The sequence below is a fragment of the Haemorhous mexicanus genome, chromosome 8 (assembly GCF_027477595.1).
Source record: "Haemorhous mexicanus isolate bHaeMex1 chromosome 8, bHaeMex1.pri, whole genome shotgun sequence".
Lineage (NCBI taxonomy): Eukaryota > Metazoa > Chordata > Aves > Passeriformes > Fringillidae > Haemorhous > Haemorhous mexicanus.
In genome coordinates this window covers 2,210,617-2,233,665 of record NC_082348.1, presented here as the reverse complement: position 1 = coordinate 2,233,665, position 23,049 = coordinate 2,210,617, and the positions used below count along the sequence as shown (strand labels likewise).

The following is a 23,049-nucleotide window of genomic DNA, read 5'->3' as shown; positions in this document are numbered from 1 at the left end:
TTCAGAGGGACTTTGTAGGAACGGAGAGATTGAAGTGCTTCAGGATTTAGTTTTAGATAAGTTGAAAAACATAAGAGTAAAAACTAAGCTGAGGTTGAGATGAAGAGAGGAAGATGGGAAGAAATGAAGCTTTTATAGAAGTGTCCTGCTATTTTAGTTTGTTTTTAATGCCTGTAAATGCTGATGCTTTATTTACCATGAGAAGGACCTGGATGACAATTCCAGCAGTGGAATTAATTAATTTGAGATTAGAATCATTCTGTAGGAGCAAAAAGAGGGTGCATATTTATGGGTGGCAGAGAAACCACCCAAATTTAAACTTTTAAATGGGTCAAATAGCTGAAAGTTTTGAACATAAACATCATTTTGACATGGATACTCCTTGGCTAAGCTTTTGATGCCTTTCCTTGAAAACTTTTAGTATTATCTCTGGTGGCATAAAATTCTTGCAGATCAAAATTGCTTTGGTGGTTTAAACTGAAGAGTTAAACTGGCAACACCTCCCTGAAAAGGATAATTTGCCTTTTTCTCCAGCAGCCAAACTGTTGGACAGAGTTCTGCCCACTTCCTCTTGCCCATTTATTCCCTCTCCACACCTCCTCTTTTTGTGGTGGTGTCTCTGTGGGCTAAAGAAATGGAGCAGAGAAAAGAGAGAGATTTTTGTGTGGTTTTATTGGGAGGGTGATTTGGATGGACCTCCAGTAAGTTCAGGTTTTGGGGGGATTTGTTTGTTGTACTTGGACCTTTGCATTTTTCTTGTTCCCACATGTGTATTTCCAGTCTTCTTCCTATCCCAAATAACCATTAGAAGCTAAAAGTTTTTAAAACATGAAGAACTTTGAAGAAACTTTTAAATTTAAACCACAATTTTATCTTTGGGCTCCAACTCCTCCTTGCTGTCCTGGGAGGTTTTATGGCAATGCAGACACTCCAAGTTTCCTTTTCTTGGAGAGCAGCCTGTGTTATCCATTAATTCCATAACCCAGCACTCATCCCAGCAGCTTTTCCACAGTTAGGCTGGGAAGAGACAAAAATCAGACAAATCCCCTGATCCAGGATCCTGAGGGAGTGAAGGCAGCACAGCCCTGATGGTTCCTCCTGGTGACACAAACAGGGATGTGACAATTGTGGCTCTCCAGGGAAAAGGCTGGAAAAATTAACAAGGTCGTTTTCTGCCCCTCAAAAATTCCAACCCTCATTTCAGCCAGGCAGGAAGGAATTGTGCTGTTATGTGCTGCTGTTTAATTGTCCACGTGGCTGTTGTGGAGATGTCTCAGTGATAGTGGTGCCTCCCTGAGCCCCCAGAGGAGCAGGCAGTTCTCCTGGAAGGTTTTCTTTTCACTAAAGATAAGATGGAAAGAGTAATGATGGAGACAAAACTGATAAGGACAGAAATATCAGAAGGAATGACAGAGTAAAGGCAGAACTTTGAGTGTGCCCTAAACAGGGATTTGTGCCAGTGGGAATCCTTGTGGCTTCCTGAGCTTTGGAAAGCACAGGCTGCTGAGAAAAAAAACAACTATGAAGTGCACCCAAAATTATGTTTCTCCTTATTTTAAATAAAAAATAAAGAGGGGCAAAAACCTATTAAGACTTTTTCTTTAATGTGCCTAAACCCTCTGCTTTTCCAGCAGGCAGCAGAGCGAGCTGTGAGGAAACAGGATTTTATCTTTATTTCACAAGGAAGGAATATGGGCATGGCTTCAAATAAATTTGCTATTAAGAAGAAGTCCATGATTACATTTAAGGAGTGTTGTGAAGTTTCCAGGAGTAATTTGCAGGGGCTGATCTGTATGAGCTGCACATGCAGCTGAAAAGGGAGATAAATTCCTTTCTGTTAGGAGCACAATCATCTCTCAAGGTATTTTTTATTAAATTAGATTGGTGTAACTAAAGTGCTCCTGATGTCATTTGTGGATGCTCCTAAATCATCAGCTAAAGAGCAGCTGATCTAAGTTTGGCCAAAGGAAGGAATGAAGTTTTGGAAGATTATATTCCTTGTTCTTGATTTTAATCAATCAGAATTTGATATTTGTGCACGGGCTTGTCTTAAAAGCATTGTCATTATGGCAGTGCTATAAATCTGATGTTAATGGAGAAAGAAAAAATATTAAATGTGAGCCATACTTTAAGCTTAAATATTCAGTGGGTGTTCCTTAGGAAATGAGGATGAAGGGGAAGCAGGTAGAGTAACAGGTCTGTGTGAATGTAGGCCTGGAAAAGTGGGATACATGGATTAAAAACATTTTAATTTTACATTAAGTCTTTTCCTAGATTTCAGTTTGATGCTGAACATGCCCTGATGTATAAAGAAGTATTCCTCTGTTAAATCTTGGGGGATTTGGAGGCACTTATGAATTAATTTGTTTCCAGGAGTTCCATCAAAAGAGAAATCCTTTGTAAAACTGCAGGTGTTAAAATACACACCAAAAAATATTTCTTGCTCTGGGAAATTAGACACAGTTCTTACTGAATATTGAAATTAAAATGCAGAAAAGACCCCTGAAAACCTATTAATTATTACTCTCAGATTTCAGAGAAATACTTTTCTAGAATTACTTCCAGGTTAATTTCCTTAAAAATAAACAAGATATTTGTGATTTCATGGAAACCCTTCCAATGGCCCCAAAATGTGTTGTTTAAACATTGAGAGCAGTAAAATAAATTAAAATATCCAGGAGAGGAGGGAGCAGTGCAGACCCAGGGCAGCCCAGCCATGGCAGTGCCCAAAACCAGGCAGAAACTGCTTGAAATGTGGTATAAAACTCTGCATTTTGTGCTGAATAATTATAATTCAGTGAAAAGAACAGGAAAATACTGTTGAATGGAAATTGTCATAAGATCAGCCAATTAACACAATTTTTCTGTTGCATTTGATTGCCTTTTCTGTCCTTGGAAGAAGCCAGAAAATAAACCAAGGGATGTATCTGAAGAGATGCATTTTTTTCTTTTGGCTGCGTAACCAGGGATTGATACATTCATAAATTTACAACATTTTGGGCTTCTCAATGTTTCTAATTTCATTTTGGAGGAGAAGAACATTTCTTCAAACAACTGAGGCTCAACACTGCCATTTTTTTCCTGTTTAAAAGGAAGTCTCTGAAGAGATGTCAGTGTTTTATCTGCAGTGAAGTGTCCTCTTTTCAGTTTTGATTCCATGTCACCATTCCTGGTACCCAGTGTTTGAAAGCACAGGAGCATTAATTATTTCATAATAGTAAATGTCAGTGTGCAGTTGTCTCAAAACCCACCAAAATTAGAACTTTTAGCCCAACTTGCACCATCCTTGCAGCTTTTAAACACGAGCACTGCTAGGAAATAACCATCCAGAAATGAAAGCTTTGCATCCACAGTTGTTTAATTCATCCCCTTCAGTTTTTAGCTCTAAGTTTAGCAAAATGGGAGTGTGGCATCAGTTGCCTGTGCAGATTTGTTACAGACACAGCCTGCCCTGGAGGCAGCAAACGCTGTCAGGGTGACAGCCACTGCCACAAACCAGAGGGGAATATTTTTGGAACCATCCAAACAGCAGAGGAAGAACATCCTGTTACAAACACACTGATACCAGCATGGCTGCAAAAATGTTATTCTCTTTTTTCCTCAAAGACACAAAAAAATAAACAACAGGGAGTGTTCTCACCCTTTCATTCATTTTTCTGGGCTTTATGTTTTTGGGAGAAGCCTGGCTTTTCGCAGGGTTGGAGCTGACAGGAATTTTGTGTTTCCTTTCCAAGTGTGTCAGCAGCATAGCAGGGCTTTGAGGAGGTCACTCAAACTCACTGTGCCACCAGGGTCTTGTGGGAGCAGAGTGAGGCTCTGTCACCTCCATGTGACTTGGGAAGAGAATCACTCTTGGGAGGCTATTTTGGGATACAGGAGATGTTTGGGTGAGCAGCAGTGGAGATGCAAAGGGGTTTTTTTTACACCTAGAAATTATAAAAAGCCCAAATCTTTTTTTTGTTGTTGTTGTTGAGTTTGCTGCTGCGTCCCTGAGAGGTGAGGGACGTGTGAGTGGTCACTTGGTGGTTGTTTTAATGAGGCTGAGTGCACAGAGCACTTGGGTGAAATCTGAGTAAATCTCATTGCTCTGACGGCGGCTGCCTGACTACAAAGAAAGTTTATATTTAGTAAACTACTCACTCCTGTGACCTAGTTTGCCGGGGATGATCATTTTCTTAGCGTGGCACTGAGCTTACTTTTCCCTGCTCAATTTCCATCAATGAGGGACTCTTCCCATCTCTGCCTTTCTCAGAGCAAGGAAGACTCTTGGAAGTGAACTCAGGCCAGGAATTCCTTCCCCAAATCTCCTCTTTCCCAGTGGGAGCCATTCCCTGGGTCCTGTCCCTCCATGCCTTGTCCCCAGTCCCTCTCCAGCTCTCCTGGAGCCCCTTCAGGTCCTGGAAGGGCTCTGAGCTCTCCTGGATCCTTCCCCTCTCCCTTCTTCACTCCCAGCCCTCCCAGCCCACGGCCTCTCCTTGCCCTGTTCAGCTTTAAAGAGAGACCAGCTGCTAAAAAAGCGTTTAGAAGTAATGCAGAAAGGAAGAAAATGGAGATATTCATGTTTGGAAGAGAAATGGGATTTCTTTCTAATGGGGTTTGTGTCTTGTTCAAGGCTGGGGGGTTTATTTCTTCCAGAAATATTTTGCTTCTCAGAAATTTTGGTAGTGCTGGGATTTTGCCTGCAGTAAAAAATAAAGTATCTGTTGTCTATTTACATGGAGAAAACAATTTTTTTTTGTTCTATATACTTATATACATGTAATAATTAAATATGTGAGTTAGACATTTTTTTTATTCTATATACTTATGTACATATAATACCTATGTATAATATGTGAGTTAGACTTAAATTTATATATTAAATTTTGGTAGCGCTGGGATTTTTCCTGTAGTAAAAAATGAAGTATCTGTTGTCAGTATACATGGAGAAAACAGATTTTTTTATTCTATATGCTTATGTACATATAATACTTACATGTAATATGTGAGTTAGACATTTTTTATTCTATATACTTAGGTACATATAATAATTAAATATAATATATGAGTTAGACTTAAATATTAAGTTTATATATTAAATTTTGGTAGCCCTGGGATTTTACCTGAACTAGAAAATAAAGTATCTGTTTTCTATTTACATGGAGAAAAATACTTTTTTTAATTCTATATACTTATGTACGTATAATACTTACATATAATATGTGAGTTAGACTTAAACATTAAATTTATCTATTAAATTTTGGTAGTCCTGGGATTTTACCTGTAGTAAAAATTAAAGTATCTCTTGTCAATTTACATGGAGAAAACACTTTTTTTTTTTTTGTTCTATATACTTATGTACCTATAATAATTAAATATAATATGTGAGTTTGACTTAAATATTAAGTTTATCTATTAAATTTTGGTAGCACTGGGACTTTGCCTGTAGTAAAAAATATAGTATCTCTTGTCAGTATACATGGAGAAAACACAATTTTTTTAAAATTCTATATACTTATGTACATATAATAATTAAATATAATATGTGAGTTTGACTTAAATATTAAGTTTATATATTAAATTTTGGTAGCACTGGGACTTTGCCTGTAGTAAAAAATGAAGTATCTCTTGTCAGTATACATGGAGAAAACACTTTTTTTTTTTAAATTCTATATACTTATGTACATATAATACCTATGTATAATATGTGAGTTAGACTTAAATTTATCTGTTAAATTTTGGTGGTGCTGGGATTTTGCCTGTAGTAGAATGTTGTCTATTTATATGGAGAAAACACATTTTTTAATTCTATCTGCTTGTGTACATATAATACTTACATATAATATCTGGCTTAGACTCAAATATGAAATATAGAGACAAGTATCTGGTGCAGAATCCAGCCCAGCATCCCTAAACTGCCCTTCCTCAGAATGCCATGAAATTTGTAAAATTAGTGAGGCTCTCCTTCTTTTAGTTAAAATATCTTCTTGTTTTCTCAAGGTAATTAGAAAATTCTGTTCTCTTGGTGTCAGTGAAATGGTAAATAACAGTTAAAAGCAGGATGGAATTCTTCCTTAGGACAATCTTGGAGAAGACTCATCTGTCATGTGATCTCATTAGTCCTTGCTCGCTCATCTCTGACAAAAACAATCTGACCTGCTTTATTTATTTCTCACTTCAAACTATTAATTTAAAAGCAAGATTGAGGCAGCCTTTTCAGCACGACTGTGGAACAACAAAAGGGAAACACTCGTGTTTTCCTGCTCCTTCCTCTCCAGGGGTGGCCTTTGGAACTGAGCTGGTTCTGAGCTCGGAGGGGAATCCAGCCCTGCTCATTCCTGCATGCTCCTGCTCCTGTCCTGCTCCTGCTCCGCACCCTCAGCTGTGAAAACAGAGATCCCTTCAGTGCTTTCCAATCTGCTGCTCCTTTGCATTTCCCACTATAAAAAAAAAAACCAAAAAACCAAGAAATCTTTTCCTAACTCTGTGTGCAGATATTGTGTTATGCATCGAAAATTTCTGCTGTTTCCTGCCTGCATTTATCTTGCTGTGGAATAATTTTCATGTGACTGGAAGGATTTTTTCTCACAAACAAGAAAAACACCTCCCAAAGGCAACAACTGATGGAAATTGCAGAGGCTTTGGAGTGTTTCTGTGGTGGTGAATCCCAAATATTCTCTTATCTAGCAGAAAATGATGTGAGATATTGCACCTGTCTGAGCTGATGGGTTTCTTTTCATTCCTAAACATCTCTAGGAAGCTCAGGCATGTTTGTCACCCATGAGATTGAAGGATTATCGTGGAGTCCTGGAATGGGTTGGGAAGGAGCTCAAAGCCCATCCAGTGCCACCCCTGCCATGGACAGGGACACCTTCCTCTATCCCAGGGTGCTCCAAGCTCCATCCAGCCTTGCCTTGGACACTTCCAGGGATCCAGGGGCAGCCACAGCTTCTCTGGGAAATCCATTCCAGAGCCTCCCCACCCTCCCAACCAGGAATTTCAAAATTAATTTTGATTTAGTAATGAATTTTTGAACATTTAATAATTCTTGTCACGTATTCAGACAGTTCAGCTTCTTCAAAGTTGTTGCATGGGAATAAATGAACAAAAATTTATAGGAAGTTTTATATCTCAGAAGATACTAAATGTTGAGTTGTATCTAAAGAAGTGTTTTGTCCCCAGTCCAGGAAGAAATTTCAAAAAAAAAAAGAGAAATCAAAACAGTTTCTTCCATTTGAGCAGAGACATATGTTTGGTGGGTTGGCACCAGACTAGGATGCAGAATCCTGTAGAACCAACTCTTCGTACTCGGGGATATTTAGAGGAACAACATTCAAAATAAAGTGCTGGAGAACAGAAGAAAAAGAGAAAAATTTTAAAAAGAAGAACGGGGAGCACCTGAAGAGCAGCACAGAGGAATTCCAGGCACTCCTGGGCTGTGGTGACCAAAGGGTGTCCAGGATCCACAGGGATCTGTTGGACAGGGCTTGGAGCAGCCTGGGACAGTGGCAGGTGTCCCTGCCCGTGGCAGGGGTGGCACTGGATGGGCTTTGAGGTCCCTTCCGACCCAAACCATCCTGGGATTCTCTGTCTTTATTTGTGTATCAAATGTCTTGGAGGAGTCAACACTGTAAATCACAGAAAACATTTCATTCCATCAATAAATTCCCATTAATTGGAGGTGAGGTCATGGTGACTCCTCCTGGTCTTAGGGTGATGATCATAAAATCATATTTAGAAAAAATGAAGTTCTCGGGTGCCATTCAGCAAAATGAACAAGTCCCAAGAAATTCAGCAGATTTCCCTTGGAAGATGTGGTTAAACACAGAAGAAATTTCTTCCCCATGCTGTGAGGCTCCAAGTCCTTGGAGAAGGCTTAGAGGTTTTGAGAACAAAATTAATGATACCCTTACAATTATTGCAGTTGTTCTGTTGGAGAGTGATGATTAAATCTGATCAGAAATAACATCTGCAGCGGGAGCAGAGTTTAAATATCTGGATTGTGGCTTTGCAGTTCACAAAGAAAATAGAAAATATCATCTATTAACACAAAAGGCAACGTGAGAATGATTTACTTGTCAGTGGAAAAAATAAAATACACATCTTTTCATGGCACTGAAAAAAATCTGGGGAGATTAAGAACTGAATGGGAATTTTGAAGCGCAGTTGATAGAAAACCTCAGCACCAAATTATGTGAACAAAGTCACTTTAAGGGAAGACTCAGAACCACTTTGGAGACTGCAAACAAGATCTTTTTAAAGTGGCACGATGAAATATTACATCATCATCCCAGAGCTGCTCCATATGATGTGTTCTCCCTTTAAAATGCCATTTTTCACTCCATTTCCCAGTTTTTTGTGGGTGGGCTTTCCTCTTTGGAGCCACTGATCCAAACTTCTGTGCTGAACTCATTAAAGGAATCAGCTGTTGGGTCCTGCCTGGGCTTCTGTACCAGTTTATTCCTTGGACTTGGTTGGGTTAGGCTTAGGGTTTGGGCTGGGGTTGGCTTAGAGGCCAAATAAAGGACACCAGTCCAACAGAGCTGTCAGAAAGGGCTGGTTGAACTTGTTAGTCTTAGAGGCTTTTCCCAACCTTAGCTACCACTGATTCTGAGGGCTTGTAGGTTTTGGCTGCACAGGGTGTGGTTTAAAGGTTTGGGTTTCGTGGATTTGGGGTTGGAAAAGCCCTCCAAGGTCATGGAGTCCAAGCTGTGGCCATCCCCACCTTGTCACTGCGTGCCACCTCGAGGCATTGTGGGACCTCAGTGCACCAACGTTTGGTGTCCTGGCTTGGGTTGTTCAGTGATGCTGAGCTCATCACCAGATCTTTTTCACCTCCTGTTTCACAGAAACTTTGTGACTTCCAGGTCTTCCTTGAGCCTTCAGTTATGAAAAAAATCTTTTTCCATTCCTCTCCTGCCCTTCAGCCCCACCTTGAACTGTATCTGATGTTCCTCACCAATCCATGTGTCACTTCCAGGACCTGCCCAGAGGCTTTTTAGGACTTCCCTGGCTCATTTTGGGTCTGGGATGTTTTCCCCTCCATTCTCAGCTGGGCAGGCCTGGAGGTGCAGGGACAGCCAGTTCCTTTCTCAGGTCTCCATGAGAAGGAGAGGGAATGGAATTGTGGGCACTTTTATTTCCTCTGCGAGGAGTTTGCATTTTTGGAAGCTCTAGAAGGAGCAGAGTGCCCATGCAGGGATTCCATAACTTGCTGGCTTGTGGCACAAGTTGGTTTGAAAGGTGATTTTTCTCAAGAGGGTTTTCCTTTGCTTAGACTTGGGTTCCTCCATGCTCTTAGAAAGTCTAAACCAAGTGGAACTGACTGAGTAAAAAAGAAAAATGGTTTACAAGACAAAAACTTTTGGGCCTGATGTGTTTTCTAGTGATTGAATTTTTTATGTTTATCTTTCCATAGCTTCAGTGCTGAGACATGAAAGCAGCACTAACAAATTGTGCTCTGGGGTTATGTTGTTGAGTAATTTTATTTTTTAAAACCATAACTGGCATTTATAGTGACCTTGTCTTAAAGTTACCTTTAATTTCAGCCTAGGGAGGTGGTTTAACTTTTCAGAATCTATTAGTGCTTATAATATGTCACATTTCAATACTAATTTGTAATCTTATTTAATTGAAATTTTAACTCATGGGACCCCTGCTGTTGTTATTTTGGTATAACAGTGAATTCCCCAGGTTAGGTGTATTTTTAAATATATTAATTCAGAGTAATTATCATATTCCTCAAGCAGACCAATCCCTTCCCATGCAGTGACTTTATTTTTAACAGCAGCTCCCTAATTCACGTGTTGCATGAAATTGTGCCTTTTGGATAAATAAACCAAGCAGGGTTTAGCTCTCCTGGCTGATTTTGTGCTCTGCTGTTGTTGTGCAGATCCTTGCTGACGATGGTGGTCGCTGGAGGCAGCACTCTTGAAGATTATATCATTTACAGACAAGATCTCTGAAATCTGTTTCCTTCAGACAGCAAAGGTAACTCAAATAATCCACATTATGCATTTGTCTCAAAGTAATACGTTTGGTTTTGACCTTCAAAATTGAACAGCAGCTGAAGTTTGGGGTCTGACCACTCTGCCAAATTTTAACACTGTTTTTAATAATAATTTTAATTTATTGTGAAGTGAAAAATAATAAATATCCATGGAAAGAGCTGATTTTCTTCTCCTCCTTTTAGTTACAGGAATATCTGTCCTTCCTTAGCTTCTCTTTTTTTTCCCTGCACTCAATGTTTTTCTTTATTCTTCTTTTCTCATGAATGTTTTGACCTGCAGATCAGTTACAATATTTTTGTGGTTCTGATGAGAAGCAGCACTGCCTTAAAATCTAAAGAGTAACTGAGGATGGGGTTTATGCTCAAAAAGACAAAAAATAGGTGAAAAAAGGGTAAAACAGGGGTAAGTGTCTTGAAAATTTCCACAGAATTTTAGAGGTATAATTTCTTTACATTAAATATTGAAAGCACAAATCTGTTGTGTCCTGTACCATTTATTTCCTTTGCTTGTGTTATTTATTATCAATAAATGATCCAAAGAAATGTGAGGATATTCAAGAGAGTTTTGTTTATGGATCATTTTTTCCTATTTTCAAACTAACTCTCTATAAACACCCTAGGTAATATGGGACTTTTTTTTTTTCTATTATGGAAATAGAGCTAATTTTCCCACTCATTATCAGCTGTTAATTTAATGTGTGGCAATATCTGAAATTTAGTGCTGATTATGGCAGTAGATTTTTGGTTAGCAGTACAGCTCATCTATGAGCAAACCAATTAAGACATCATTTCAGAATATAATTGAGCTCCTAATGGGGCACTTGAATTCACTGGGAATTTACATATTTGCTTTTCTTTGCTCTAGCAGAGAGGTCCAAAATGAGGCTCCAGCTTCAGTTTTGAACTTCTGGAGGCACCAACTCAAGCTGAGGCTTTTCAAAGTGAAGCCTCTAAAATGCTCTTGAGTAAGGGCAGGGATAAATTCATGGATAAGCTCCTTAATTGTGAGATCTGAACTTTGGATGGCTCTTAGGAGGTGGGAATTTGAGGAACACAACCTCTGCTGTTCTTAGGATGCTGAGGCCCAGGTGGTGCTCTGGTGCAGCACAGTTAAAACTGATTTAACTACCAAGTTTGCTCAGTGTTTGTAATTAATTTTCTCCTTTTAGTCAAATCAGGATCTGCTGGGAAAGGGCTCATTCTGCAAAGCTTTATGATACAGATCTTTCTATACATCTATAATATATACACATAGATAATCTCCATTTTGAAGCACTATCAATAGAGAATTCTTGGAAGTGCTGTGTTAGCCCACACAAATTAAGTGTGTCATTTATGGAGTCTTTGAAACTGATGGAAGAAAATGAAGGCAGTTCTCTTCCCTTTTCATTTTCCCTTAGTTTGGGGATTTTTTTGACCCTCAGAAGGAAGTTTTTTTCCATTTAGAAGGCAAGAGAGGTAATTTATGCCTCTGTCTTATTGAGGGGTTGATTTGTGTTGTTGTCACTCTTCCCTTCCAGGACAGACCTTTGCATGTTTCCATTTGTTCTAAAATGAGAATCTACCATTTGGAAAACCAAATGTTTTGGGGGAATAATTATCAAAGTCTGCGTTTGGGTTCTGAAAAACCTTTTTTTCTATGTGAAAAACTAGGGCAGGGAAAGTAGTTTTCTCTGTAAAGTTCATGTTGTACTGGTTATTTCCTGAAAGTTTTAATATGTACATGTGGATAAACCTCAGGATGCTCCAGTGAACTCCAAGAAAACATTTAGTTCTCATTCTGAGCATCTTAACTTGTATTTTGGACTCTTTTTTTGCCCCCACTAAAGTGCTCACAGCTGTGCAGGTATTGCAGCCACTGCTGCTGTTCCATTTGATCTATTTTTAAAAGCAGGGGCTCTCTGGATGGAATCCACATTCCTGTGTAGTCCAATACTCCCAAACCTTCCTGACCCTGCCTCACCCTCTCAGACCTCGTACATTATCTTTAATTATATGATAACATTGCAATTTTCCTCTATAGAAACCCTTCCATTAAATAAATGGAATTTAACCAGCAATCTGCTGCCTTTAATTGTTCAATCCTTCCTTCCTCAGAAATGTTCAGATGGAATTCACAATCTGTGCTTTCTTGCACCTTTTAACAACAGCTTTTGGGGAATCCCACACTGGTTTGGGTTGGAAGGGACATTAAAATTCACCCAGTTCTGGGGCAGGGACACTCCCACTGTCCCAGGCTGCTCCAGCCTGGCCTTGGGCACTGCCAGGGATCCAGGGGCAGCCCCAGCTGCTCTGGCAATCCCAGCCCAGCCAGGAATTCCCAGTTCCCAATCTCCCACCCATCCCTGCCCTCTGGCAGTGGGAGCCATTCCCTGGGTCCTGTCCCTCCATCCTTGCCCCCAGTCCCTCTCCAGCTCTCCTGGAGCCCCTTCAGGCCCTGCCAGGGGCTCTGAGCTCTGCCTGGATCCTTCCCTTCTCCAGGGGAACATTCCCAGCTCTCCCAGCCTGGCTCCAGAGGGGCTCCAGCCCTGGAACAGCTCCTGGCTCCTCTGGGCTCTCCAGCAGCTCCAGGTTTTCCTTGTTTTGGGGGCAAATCCAGCATTAATAACAGGGAAACCTGGGGCTGCACCCCTGGGAGGACAAGCAGGGTTTGCATCTGTCCATCCTTTCCAACATGGCAAATTCCAGGTGGGATGGGAGGAGCGTGGTGCTGTGCACCAGGTGACAGACACGTGCAGTGCCCTGTGCCATCCCCAGCTGCCAGCCCTGTCTCTGGGCCATTCCTGCCAAGCTGCAGCATTCCATCCCTGCAGCTGTGGCACACAGAGCCTTGTGCTCCCTTTGCTCTGGGCAGGGCCTGCTCCCACCCTGTCCTCCCCAAGCTTTGGGCTTGGCTTTTCCTGAGACAGCCTTGGCTCCCAGCACTTCTCTCCTCAGCCTGTTTTTCCTGAGTTGTCATTAAAAGCTGGAGCCCACTTCCCTTTTCTGAAGGCCTGATGTTTTTCTGAGAACAATCAATTTTCTGTCTCGCTCTCTCTTCTTTCCATATGAAAGGCTTGGAGGTTTGTGAAATCCCAAGGTGCTCTCTCTAAAGCGAGGGATAAACGAATTCTACCTTCTTAAATTTAATAAAAGGAGACCTACTTCATTTGAATTTTTTTTCTTACAGAAATTATTTTAAGGATTTGGGTTAAAAAAAAAGACATTTTGCTAATGTTGCTCTTTAATATCACAATTTTTAGGAGCATTTTAGAGCCAGATTTTTCAAAGTGCATTTGAAATGTAATAGATTTGATAAGTTGTTCTCTGCCTGAGCAGAAATTTTTGTGCCACTTCTGCCAAGTTTTTGCAAGAAGTTTGTTTTCCATGATCCCCATTTCTCTTCCAGCTGCTCCTTCTGAAACTGAATTATGGGCTGGCATTTTGAATTTTTCCTTACACAGATATTGTAAATAAAACCAACTACAAAGGCTTTTCATTTTGAAAAATTGGAGCAGCAGGCACCCTGAACAAAAGGAAATGTTCCCAACACTTCTTTTATTGTAACCAAATTAATCAAGCTCAGAGATTTGGTTGTAATTTCAAAGTTAAATGTTTAAGTAATGCAAAACTTTTTAGTCCTGCAGTGCCTCTCTCTTTAAAATTCATAACAAAATAGCAAAATTGTTGCAGTTCATTTTTTTAACAGTTAATTTGTCTTAGCAAAGCTAAAGATTGGCTTCCTACAACCCCAGGAACCTGGATACCTCCAGAAAGTTTTGAGGTTCTTGGGATATCTCCAGAAAATGTTGAGGGTTTGGATTATTTCAGTCTGTGGTAGTAGAAAATCTTACATATCTCCATCCTTAGGTTTTCCTGAAATATCACAAGAAATCTCTGTGAAGTAAAAGTCACATCTTTTTTTGCAGAAAGGGCTACTGGTTTAAAATATCAGATAGGAGCTCCTGTCATTAGTTATTAATTATAAATGATATTTAAAAGAAGAATGTATAGTGTAGTACTTAAGATAAACCAAACTGTTCTTTTCTGTTGAGCCACCAAGCCAAACTCAGATCATTGATTTTTGTTTTAATAATTCCTTCTGAAAAAATTTTAAAAAAAAGGAAGCTCAAAGGCAGCAAATTTAAAATATGTAGCTGTTGATGAAAACCTAAAAAAAGTTTATCTTTTTTACATCAAGGTGGCCTGAAAGGTTGTGAAGGGATTCTTTTTTTCATTTGGTGTTTCAGTTTTGTTTTCTTTTCCCCTCCTATCAATTGACCTCCTTGGAGGGCCACGATCATGGTGAAAAATGTGTGGGAATGCTTTAGGAAGGCCTCATCATTTTTGAGATTCTCAAGTGGCCTTTTCCTAGAAGTCCCAGTCCAGGGAAATGCTTGAAAATTAAAACCAGGGATGCTTTTAAAATCAAACACAGCAAGTTTCTGGAGAAAGGAGCTTCTCTTCCTCTCCAAACCTCTGGTGATCCTCCAGAGCTGAACACAAAAAGGATTTTTTTTTTTTTTTTACCACATTCCTGAAAAATCTTCCTGTGAGGTGAAGATTCTCACCAAGGTGGGGCAGTAATTGCCACAGTTGGCTTTGGCTCAGCCTCCCAGACTAAGTTTGGATCACTTCAAAGGGTTCATCACATTTCTTGGAGGTTTCACCAGAGAATCAGGGAAGCATTTGGGCTGGAAAAGAGCTTTGAGGTCCCAGAGCCCAACCATTAACCCAACCCAAGTCCACCCTCCCTTTACTGGTGCCATTCTGAGAGTGGGGGGAAAACAGCTGAATTTAGGGATTGAAAAACTCATCAAAAATTAAAGTATCTCCTCTTCTTTGCTCAGTCCTTAATCCAGGAACTAAAGCTGTTCAGGACACAGATCCCAGTGAATTTTCCATGGCAGCAGGAATCTGGTTGAGGTGCTGGTTGTTTAGACGTTAGAAAACAAAATGCTCTTGTTTCTGTACCACCTGAATGGGAGTTCTCTGGTGAATCTCTGTGTGATTTGACAATAAATAGTTCATCAGGAAGCAGCTCCAGGAGTTCATTCCTGTCCCAGCAAGGGAACAGCAAAACCTGGCCACAGGTGCCCCTTCAATAAAAGGCAACAGAGGAAAATCACAAATATTATAGGTATTATAATGTATATTTAACCTCCCCAAGATAATTCCAACACCATTTTTTTATGCTGCTAATTCTTATTTGGAAGTTTTAAACCTTTGCCAGTGCAGACATTTATGCTGGTTCAGACCTATATATATTTTTTTTTTTTTATTTTCCCCCTTAAGTTTTCTTTTTATCTGCAGCACAATTTCAGCATTTGAGTGGCAGCAAGTGACATTTGCAGAGGACAGATCCTGCAGGCAAATGAGCAGGTGACAGGAGGCACAATGGCACTCAGGAATAGTCTGACACGTGGGTGTTGCGACTGGAGGATCCTCTTTGTGCTCAATGAAGTTCTCATGGAGCAGCTTGCAGTTGATATTGTATTCTCAGAGTGTAGAATTCAATGTATCCCCAGCACAGCCAGCCTTCAGCTGGGCTTCTTTACACCACTCTGCCTTGGAACACCACTTCAAGTGCAGAGAGCTGGGTAAGCTGAGTGCTGGATCAGAATGAGATGCACATGCCTTCAGCAGGTTCATATTTATTCCTCAGTTGATTGTGATCCTTGGAAAACAGTTCTTGGGAACTGGTGATGGGACAGAAAGAGCTTTGTTCCTGTAAAGGGCACTCAAAACTCACTGGAAGCCTCAAAACTTTTATCTTCCAGGGAAGCAAGTTAGCAAATCCCTGATTCAGGTGATTAAAAACTACTAATCAGGCTACTTAAAACCAGTAAAGCCATATTGTCAATATTTGGCTGGTTTTTCCATGTCAGGAAATCATGTGGGTAGCCCTGTTCTGCAGCCCTGCAATCCTGTAAAATCCAGCTCTTTTACAAAGTCTCCTCTTGGAAAGGATTGGGAGGGTTTACAAGTGAGCCAGGCACCTTCCTGAGCTCGAGGGTATAAAATCTGGGGGCTCCCACCAAATGTTTTTCCATAATTCAGTTGGTTTTTCTCTTTCTTAGTACTTAAAAGGCTTTTTTCTAATGCCTTTTCAGTGGAAATTATGATTATGAACTGGTCCATATATAAAACTGATTTTTCTGATTCGTCTTAAATTGCATTTCCTTGATGATCTAAAATCTAAAATACATTTCAAGCTTTTAAAAATAGACCAGAGAAGGGGACAAGTCCCTGCTTTGACACAGATGTTTCTGCAGGAGGGCCGATGCCCTCAGATTATCATGATGGTCCCATCTAAACATATTTAAAATACAAAATTACACATTCTCCATGAATAGTTTTGATTTGGGCTGCAGGAATGTGGAGCTAAAATTCCACTTAAAGATGGTTTATAATTATGAAGGACCAGCCTGGCTGCAGCTGCAGGGACAGGGATAAGGACAGGCTGATGAGCCCAGAGCAGGAGATGGGAATCACAAACCTGATCCCTGGAAAAACAGACTCTGGGAGGCCAGGATTGATGGCCAAAGTTATAGGGATGCCTTGAGGCTGCCCCAGAGCAGGGGCTGGGCAGAGTCCTAGAATAAAGCAGGGATTGATTCCAGGATCTCCTCCATGGATCCACCTGGGGCAGCACCAGAGCCCAGCCAGGGCTGCCCCCAGGATGACCCAAAATGGCCCCAAAATGCACGAGCGCTCCCGGGGTCTCTCCCTGGGATCAGCTCTGCTCCATTTGCACCTTGCAGTTCATTGTCCCAGCCCAGCTTTAGCCCAGGCACTCCCACCCTGCTCGTTTTGCTCTCTCCAGCCCACGGGGTTTGTGCTCCTGGGCTGAGATTTGGCTCATTTGTCCTTGGTGCCCAGCTGGAGCAGGAATTGTTTTGTCTCCCTGCTCTGTGCACAGAGCTCAGCGTCCCTTAAACATGATCCCTTTTACACTAAAGCAGCTACAACCTGAGGCATCACTATTCAAGTATTTTGTGAAGAGGGGAGTGGGGCTCATCCATGAGAAAATCCTTGAAACCAGGAATACTTGTTGGGAAACCTTGCCTGAAGTGAAGATGGCAATGAAGGCAGGGCTGGTGTGGTTGTGTCTGGCATCTCTGGATCTGCTCCCTGCAGGATTTGATTTCCTGCTCCAGACAGGTTCTTTTGCTTTTCTAGGCATCCAAGGGAGAGTAAAGAAGGGCTCTGGGGTGACTGTCCAGTTCCTAAAAGGGCTCCAGGGGAGCTGCAGAGGGACTGGGGTCAAGGCTTAGAGGGACAGGACCCAGGGAATGGCTCCCACTGCCAGAGGGCAGGGAGGGATGGGAGATTGGGAATTCCTGGCTGGGAGGGTGGGCAGGCCCTGGCACAGGTGCCCAGAGCAGCTGGGGCTGTCCCTGGATCCCTGGCAGTGTCCAAGGCCAGGCTGGACAGGCCTTGGAACACCCTGGGACAGTGGAAGGTGTCCCTGTCCATGGCAGGGCTGGCACTGGATGGGATTCCCAGCCCATCCCCTGTGGGACTGTGTGAATTTCAGAAGCCAGAAGCCAGCCCAGTGACTGTTCCCAGCCTTCCTGCAGCTCCCAGGCTATCACCTTTCACAGGCCCTGCTCACAGCTCCCTGATCTTGTTTCAGAGCCTGGGACTGACAGTGAGCTCAGCACAGCACCCAGAAAACTGCTTCCATATTAATTACCCATAACAGCTACAAAATGCATTTTATATAAAATTCCTCCTCTTCTGCCTCTCATCTGGATGAGCTTAGAAATTTTTTCTAACTTTAACTGTTCTGTGATCTGGACTGAGGAATTTTCTGTGATTTATTCATACTAAATCCTGCCTAACTGTATTTTTGCTTCTTGTTGTTGCAGCCCATTATTCCTTGTGCCCCTCCCTCAGCTGTGCTCGTGCTTCAGCCTTTTCTTGCACTTCTTGCAGAAAGGAAAAACTCATCCAGTTGGGAAAAGTTTGTGCAAGGCATTTGTGTGGAAATGATCTCCCAACCAGGGAGCTGAGGAGCACAGCCCAGTGTCCTCCTGCTCTGGCTCTGTGGCACAAATTTGATTTATGAAGTGCTACGTTTGTAGCTGCACTCCTGATGTGCCTTGGTTTTTATCCCCTAAATTACTGATACACACCATGTGGTAGGTTTTAAACAGAGATTTTTTCAGAGGCTGAAACATTTGTTAAGGTAAGGCTTGTGCTGTCCCAAATAAATAGTTAGACAGCAAATTGTGAGGGAGATCAAACAGCATTGCTGTGTGTTCAGAGCCTGCACTCCAGTGACAGAATTCCAGCACAGTCTGTCCTCTCCCACTGAGGAGACATTCTGGAGGAAGAGCTGAAACCATGAGTGATTTTTGGGTTCAGGTCAGGGGGATTACATTGCAGGAAGGAAAGAAGGGTCTGGCTTCCCCCTCTGTGATCAATCCCTAAATGCAGAAGGATGTAAGAAGCTGAAAGCAGTTTAGCCCCTCAGCCTGGGAAGTGAACTTGAAAAGTGGGATGAAGGGAAGGGGGGCAAGGAGAGCTTGCAAGGATTAGAAACTCTTCCTTCTTGTTGGAATAGCAGGGCTGTGCTCCTTGGAGGAAGTTCTAGCTTCGATTCAAGTTCATGGAATACCTACAATAATGGGAGATATTCTCGCTGTAATTCCAAAAAGCTTCATGGATTAAGGTTTTTCAAGTGTTACTCTTGAAGAGTGGGAAATTTTAAAAACAAGTTTCAAAAGGGAGGAAAAAAGCCCCAAACCACAACATAAAAAAGATCTGCTGGATTGGCACAATGGTAAATTATTTTTTTAGGTGGGAATAGGAGTTTACAAAATACAAATCTAGGATTGAACTGTGTGTTCTAGCAGAGAACTAAATGTGATTTAGTGATGAAAAAAAGGTGATTTTAAAGCAGACAGATTGAGGATTGTCCAGCTGGAATTGCTGAATCCTGGAATCCTGATTCTTGAGGGCAGAGCTGAAAAAGCATTTCAGTTACGTGCCCAAATCACAGAATCCCAAGCACAGCTCTGTAATGATTGAATTTCACTGTTCCATTCCTGAATTTTGCAATTCTATTCCTGAATTTCAGTGTTCCATTCCTGAATTTCAGTGTTCTATTCCTAAATTTCAGTGTTCCATTCCTGAATTTCAGTGCTTCATCCCTGAATTTCAGTGTTCCATTAGTGAATTTCAGTGCTCCATCCCTGAATTTCAGTGTTCCATCCCTGAATTTCAGTGTTCCATTACTGAATTTCAGTCTTCTATTCCTGAATTTCAGTGTTCCATTAGTGAATTTCACTGTTCCATTCCTGAATTTCACTGTTCTATTCCTAAATTTCAGTGCTCCATTCCTGAATTTCAGTGTTCCATCCCTGAGTTTCAGTGTTCCATCCCTGAGTTTCATAGCTCCATTCTTGCCTGCCCCTGAACTCATCTAGAAACACTGTCAATGCTGAAGCCATCCCTGTCGTTCATTTCCATGATTCTATAGCTCCAATAAAAGGTAAAAAACCAAGATTTTGGAGAAGTATTGAAGGTGTTTCTGATGAGGTGTTTTTGTGAAGCTCTAGAGAAAATAAGCATGAATTCTTCTATCAGTAGATTTTGATGTAGCATCTGCTACTTGATGATTTAAGGTTAATAAATTACTAAATTCAGGGTTTGGCCAACAAAAGTCAGTGGTGGGACAACCTGTGGCACATCTGGATTTGTCCAGATGGATCTGGAGTTTGTCCTGGTCCACAGCAGCTCGAGGCCTGACAGCAGAAGAAAACAGAATATTTCTGATAGCTCAGAGTGCTGAGTTGATGCTTTCAAGACTAGAAAGTAAATAATACAATAACCCCAAAACCCGAGCTGTGCTTCTAAAGAAAATGCACTAAAACAGCTGGAAACCTCTGACACCTTCCAGGCGCCCTTTGAACATTAGAAAAACTTGGATTTTATCTCTTTTTCACTCAGAGGCATGGTTTGGTGTGGTTTCGGATGCAGAGGTTGGTGATCTCCAGGGCCTGGATGTTTTTTTTCCTTTTGAGTTTCCCTAAGCACCTAATAAAGAGTGGGAGGGCCTGCTGGCTGCCTGATTAGGGTGGTTTAATTGTTTACCAGCTTTCAGTAGGTGTCACATGTGGTACCTCTGGGTGGGTTCTGACAGGGGGGCTGAAGGCCTTTGGCTTTGCAGGAACCAAACTGTCTCTTCAGCTGGTGTTGTTTCACCAGAACCTGTCCAAAAATGGCTTCAGGGATTTGGGAGGGGGGAGCAGAGCTTTCCTCACATCCCTTGGGACTCCCTTGGGGTCACCCTGAGCTCTGCTGCTGCCTGGTGGCTCCCCAGGAGGTTTCCCTTCAGTGGGAAGTTCTCTCTGGGTATTTGGGAGCAGGACACCAACGTGAGCTTTCACTGTGGCCACTGGCAGGGGGTGGGCAGGGAATCCCAAAGCTGCACATCCCAGATTGTCATGGGATCATGGAATGGGTTGGGATGGAAGGGACATTAAATCATCCCAGTCCATGGGCAGGGACACCTCCCAAGGCCCATCCAACCTGGCCTTGGGCACTTCCAGGGATCCAGGGGCAGCCCCAGCTGCTCTGGGAATCCCATCCCAGCCCCTCCCCACCCTCCCAGGGAAGATGCCAAGGCTCCCAACAGGTGATTTTCCTGAGGGAATCACTGGGAAAACTCATTCGGTGGTTAAAAACACCAGGATTTGCAGTGTGCCAGAAAACACTTCCAGAAAGAAGTTTAGTAGCTGATAACTTCACAATTCACATTCCAGAAAGTTCTCTGGCATCTCTGGGAATGAACCTGGGCAGCAATAGGACTTTTTGCTAAAAAATAGAAGAATATGTTAAATTGTGTTGATGTAACACCAAAAGCTACCAAAAATAAATGGGGTGCTTGTTCCTTTTGGTCCCTTCCAAAGAACAAAAACCAAGCCTAGTTATGTTACATCCCTGGCACTCTATTAAATTTAAAAAGAGGAAAGAGGACACATTGGCCCTGTTAGGCTGTCCAGTGGTTTGAGAAAGAAAAAAATCACTTTTTAATGGAAAGAGGAAATGAGCCTTGCTTTGAGTGCTGGAAGCCCAACAGTTAAAAATACAAGAAATCTTTTACTGTTGCAAATCCTGCTCAGTTAAAGGGAACGTGGCAATTCTGAATCCTCTGTCCCAGGAAAACAACGCTGGTTTGAAATGTGTACAAACTGAAAACAGTCTATGCCAGAACTCCTTGTGCTAGTGCCAGCTAAAAGCAAGCAAGAAAGGGAAAAAAAAAAATCAAATTGATGGGTTTCAAAGCTGATAATTGTGCTTGAGTGCTGTGGCTGTAAATCACTGAGTGGCTTTTCCTTGGATACAACAGTCACTGCATGTAAATGTACACACATTGCAACAGTGCAAAATACCTGAAATCCTCGATTGCAGTTATTAAAATACAACCTGATGCAACATTTCACCATTTTCCTTAACCTGAGATGATTCCATGAATGACAAATACCATAATGCTGAGGGAAATCAAAATTCATGCTCAGCGTGATGGCAGAATGTGTGACCTCAACTTCAGAGCAGCACAACGTGTTAAATTATCTTGCTGTAGTTCCAAAAAGCTTCATGGATTAAGTTTTTTAGTGTGTTACTCTTGAAGAGTGGGAAATTTTAAAAACAATTTTCAATTCTGTGTGAAGAGGCTTTTCAGTTTGGCTCAGCTTCTCCAAAATCTTCTCTCAAGTCCTTGCCTGTGTGTGCAATCGTTTTGGGCAGGGAAAACCATTACTCTGCAGGTGTGTTGGATCTGTTCCTCAGGATGAATCCACACCCCTGGTTACATCCATGGCCCTTCCCAAATCATCTCCTCTTGCTGATCTCACAAAAATTTGAAAGTAAATGTTAAAACAAGATTCTGTTCCTCTTTATTGGTTTTATGTCTTCTGTATTCAGAAAGAGCAGCTGGAAAATGAGCTACAAAAATGGATTTTTGTCAAACTTACTGGCAGAATTTATCCAGAGGTGCAGAAATTGTACAGAATTGTACAGAAATTCATGGAATCCCAGGATAGTTTGGGTTGGGAAAACCTTAAAGCTCATCCCAATCCATCCCAAATCTGGCAGGGACACCTTTCACTGTCCCAGGTTGCTCCAAACCCCTTCCAGCCTGGCCTTGGACACTTCCAGGGATCCAGGGAACCCTCACACCACTAATGTTGATTCTTTTGTTTCTTTTTTGTTAAGGTTGGGATTAAATGGTGAGAGGATATTTTTTGTTTGGACTCAGATGTTTATTAGTTCTTATTATATTATTGCCTCACAGAGCGTGAGTTCCACAGCACTTCACTCCAACAAGGTAAAAATGGAGCTGTATCTCTCTCTAGAAGGACTTGTAAGGATAAACTGTTTAGTTAAGAAATGACACCTGAATTATTTTTACTTTTAACTCAATAACTAACTACTCATGTCTTGTAATGTGGACTTTTTTTCCAATTACACAAAACCACCTAAATCTAGAAAGAAGAAGGTGAAGAAGAAGGACCAGCTTCTGCTCTAAACCCTCCACTTTGCTCTATATCCATTCCTATATTCTAAACCTTAAACTCTGAGTTTCCCACCCTGTGATATCACACACTTCTATCCAAACTCCACACCCACAATCCCAGTTCTCTCATTCCATTCTGGAAGCTTCTCCACAGCCTCAGGTCAGTGCAGTGTTCTCCTGGGGGTCAGTGCCTGGCAGCACAGAAATCTGAAATTCCCAGCAGGAGCCAGGGTTCCAGCACAGGGGCAGCCACAGCTGCTCTGGGCACCCTGTGCCAGGCTCTGAGACTTTTTTTGCAAAGCCCAGGCTGCCATTCAGGGTGTGGTTGCAGCAAATTTAGAGCTTGTTGTGGGTTTGGGGTTTGGACCAAGGCAATTAATTCAATTAATAAAGCAGAAGGGAGGTTTGTGCTGTCACATTAATTGTGCCACAAAGTGACGTGGTTCCATCGAGTGGGGAACACCACTGATGTAAATTATTTTGGTAAATATACAATAATAGCCCTTGATGATAATTTGGAGAATGTGAGAGTACAGTGTAATTGCAGGTGAAT

At 41.6% G+C, this 23,049-nt stretch overlaps 1 protein-coding gene across 3 annotated transcripts in view; it reads left to right on the top strand.

Moving 5' to 3' along the window:
- MBD5 (methyl-CpG binding domain protein 5) overlaps positions 1 to 23,049 on the top strand; it is a 125,984-nt gene that overhangs the window by 34,866 nt on the left and 68,069 nt on the right. For all 3 annotated transcript variants that reach the window (XM_059852508.1, XM_059852509.1, XM_059852507.1), the window contains exon 2: positions 9,872 to 9,969. The gene's annotated coding sequence lies outside the window, so the exon portion shown is untranslated. The remainder of the gene's footprint in view (positions 1 to 9,871; positions 9,970 to 23,049) is intronic.